Source organism: Humulus lupulus, chromosome 2, assembly GCF_963169125.1.
Source record: "Humulus lupulus chromosome 2, drHumLupu1.1, whole genome shotgun sequence".
NCBI lineage: Eukaryota > Viridiplantae > Streptophyta > Magnoliopsida > Rosales > Cannabaceae > Humulus > Humulus lupulus.
The window spans coordinates 88,266,603-88,270,360 of NC_084794.1; the positions used below are offsets into that span (position 1 = coordinate 88,266,603).

At 36.0% G+C, this 3,758-nt stretch overlaps 1 non-coding gene across 1 annotated transcript; it reads right to left on the reverse strand.

The window, feature by feature from the left end:
* Positions 1-3,401: 3,401 nt before the first annotated feature.
* Positions 3,402-3,508, reverse strand: LOC133820196 (small nucleolar RNA R71). The gene has a single exon (XR_009886623.1). It is a non-coding gene; the product is annotated as a small nucleolar RNA R71 (small nucleolar RNA).
* Positions 3,509-3,758: the final 250 nt, after the last annotated feature.

Consider the following 3,758-nt stretch of genomic DNA (forward strand, 5'->3'; position numbering starts at 1 on the left):
CAAAAAATATTGTTCAACACATATGATTTAAAGGGCACAATTCCTAACAATCCCCACTTGACCTAATGCAAGTGAGACATCTCTCTCAAACCCATGTTTATAACATGATCCTTAAAAGACTTGGTAGCTACAGTCTTAGTAAAAGGGTCTGGAAGGTTATGTTCTGGAGATATCTTCATAACAGCCACGTCTCCTCTATGAACAATATCCCTGATCAAGTGGTACTTCCTCTCGATACGCTTTCCCCTCTTGTGACTCCTTGGTTCCTTAGAGTTAGTTACCACCCCATTGTTGTCACAGTACAAGACCATTGGTTTATCCATGTCTTGGATAACTTCCATATTAGAATGGAACCTTTTGAGCCACACAGCCTCCTTAGCTACTTCACAAGCCGTTGTGTATTCAGCTTCCATGGTAGAATATGCAATACTAGTTTGTTTGATACTTCGTCAGACTACAGCTCCTCCACAAAGTGTGAACACTGATCCAGAAGTCGATTTCTGACTATCTCTGTCTAATTAAAAATCACAATTAGTGTAACCAGTGGGGTTCAGGTCACCACGTAATTATACAAGCATATATTCTGTAGTTTTCCTAAGTACATTAGAGTATTCTTTACTGCAATACAATGACTCAATCCAGGATTGGATTGATAACGAGTGACTATCCCTACTACATATCAAATGTTAGGTCTTGTACACAACATGGCCTACATCAGACTGCTTACTGTAGAGGTGTAGGGATACTATATCATATCCTTTTCTTCTTGAGGTATCTTAGGACACTGTTCTTTAGAAAGGATAATTCCATGACAGGTTGGCATATCACCCTTCTTGGAATTTTGCATACCGAAACTTTCCATGTACCTTATTAATATAAGTCATTTGAGACAGAGCCAAAAAAATTTTCTGTCAATCCTGAAGGATCTGGATGCTTAGAACATAGTTTGCATATCCCAAATCTTTCATCTGGAATTTCTCAGCTAGTAATTTCCGTACTTTTGTTATTGTTTCTACGTCAATTCCAATCAGTAGAATATCATAAATGTAAATAACTAAGAAGACCACAATGCCATATTTTCTTTGTTTATAGATACAAGGTTCATCAAAGTTCTATTCAAAACCATACATTTTAATAGTATCATCAAATTTCAGATTCCAAGATCTTGAAGCTTATTTGAGTCCATAAATGGACCTAAGAAGCATGCAAACCTTTTGCTCTTGACTTGTTATTTCTGTTAGGATTAGTTTTGGTATGTTTTTATGGCGTATTTTAAGATGCAATTTTAGTCTTTTATTTGGCTTTGTGCAATATTATGCGATTATTTATTGTGTTTTTAGGAATAAGTGTGGTTATTAAGGAAATAGCTTGAAATTGGAAGAAAAGTGCTTAATTCTTGAAGAAACGGTGTTAAAAGGGCTAAGGAATGGAAATTGGGTGAAACCGAGGTCAAATTGGTGATTTGGTGAAAATTGGAATTAGAGTCGCAGCTCTATGGTGTAGAGTCGCGGGCCTAAGAGCTACAGAGAAGGGAAAAATCAACCAGAATTAGCGCCTAGGCGCCAGGGAGACAAAGCTGAGGCTCTATTAAAATGGGAATTAGAGCCTAGGCATTGCAACATTGAGCCATGACACTACATACTCCAGAGATGAAGTTTGGAACTTGAGGCAACCCAGAGCTGCGACGCTACCATATGGAGCTACGACCCCAGTCTGTATAGAAGCAGAATTTAGAGTATTTTTCAAGGGCAATTTTGTCCTTTCACATAGAATTAATTAGGGACTATGAAAGCTTTCTTAATGACAATTTTAAGAGTGGGTTAACCCTAGGAGACAGAGATAAGCACATTGTGAAGGATTGCAAATGGAATCAAAGAACTCATCAGAGTTTTTCTTCTTTTCTACTTTTAATTTCTGTAATTTGGATGCTTTTTAATTCTACTATGGTTATTATAAGTTCTGTCATGAACTAAACTATTTTTCTAGGGTGTTAGTGGATTCTCTTGAAACTTTATTTTGAATTAATGCAAGTTTATGATTTCTATTCTGTCTTGTGATCTATTCGAATTTATGCTTAATGCTTGTGATTTACTGTCCATCTGTTACATGATTTATATGATTTTGATTCAAAATCTGAGATGTGAGAATTGATTATGTTGTAATTGAATAGACATAGATTTCATTATAGGAGGAGAGTACATATTTGGTCTTTGTAGCTTTAGGGTTGTCTTACTTAATGCCTACTTATGTTCATTTATCACAGAGATGTAGAAAATCTACACAAGGTTGAGACTTGTATATCCTAGTATGAATATAAGTTACTTTTGGTGACTTGCTATCATGAGAGAGAATTGAATAGTATAATTTGTGTTACTGAAATATAAAGTGGATGGTAGATGGAGCTAATTGCCCTAGTTAATTTAAATATTGAATTCTATTTTCTTTGCAATCTTTTATTTATGAAATTACGTTCTTATTTCAATAGTTTTACTTAATTCTTATAATCAAATTATCATTAACTAAATAGAATATTAGGATTAATGATTGGTACTTGGTAATAGTCCTTGTGGGTTCGACCTTTCTTACAATATATTACTTGTTAAATGAACGCGTATACTTCCGTGTAGAAAATCTGTAACAAGATTTTGGCGCCGTTGCCATGGAATATTTTTACTAATATCAAGGAAATTAATTATTTTTCTAATATGGTTGTTTTTATTTTATATTGTTCTAATTCTGTTTTTTCGCAATTTGTGATTTTAGTTGTTCAAGTAGTTTATGCGACGACATGAATCAGAATCAAGGGTGCATGTTGATCCTGAAATCGAGAAAAATTGATGAACAAATCGGAAACGAAAACGGTTAGAAAGAATGGCTCAAAATCAAGGTAACGGAGGGGGTGAAAATATTGCCCGTGACAATGTTGAGCTAAAGGATAACGCTGAAATAGCAGCGGGTAATCCAAGAGTGCCAGCTAGTAATATTGTTGTTGGAGGAGTTGTTGAACAAGTGGCACTAGTTCAACAACCAGCATAAAGAAGTTTGAGAGATTACGTGCTACCTACTATCACAGAGGCACAGTCGTGTATTAGACCTCTAGTGGTTGATGCCAATAACTTTTAGATCAACCCCACCATTATGCAAATGGTACAAGCATAGATTCAATTTAGGGGATTACCGACGGAAGATCCAAACTTGCATTTGGCAAATTTCTTAGAGCTCTGCGCCACATTTAACATGAACGGAGTAACAAATGTTGTAGTAAGGTTGAGGTTGTTTCCATTTTCATTAAGGGACCAAGCAAAAGTTGGCTTATTTCTTTGGAAGCCAACTCTATTACAACATGGGAGGAGCTCACTCAGAAATTTTTGGCCAAATTTTTCCCACCATCCTTATTTGCAAGGTATAGAGGTGAAATCAACAATTTTCACCAAAGAGATGGTGAGTCGCTGTATGATGTGTGGGAGAGGTTTAAGGAGTTGTTCAGAAAATTCCCCCACCATGGAATTGAGAAATGGATGTTAGTCCATATTTTTTTTATAATGGTTTGTGCGGTACTACTGACACAATCATTGATGCAACATCGGGATGAGCGTTAATGAGTAAGAGAGCTAATGAGGCTTATGATATATTGGAAGAAATCGCTATGAATAGCTATCAGTGGCCATCAGAAAGAGAAACCACTAAGAAGGTGGTTGGAGTGCATGAATTGGATGCCATCTCGATGTTGTCATCTCAAGTGGCAACATTGACCAAAA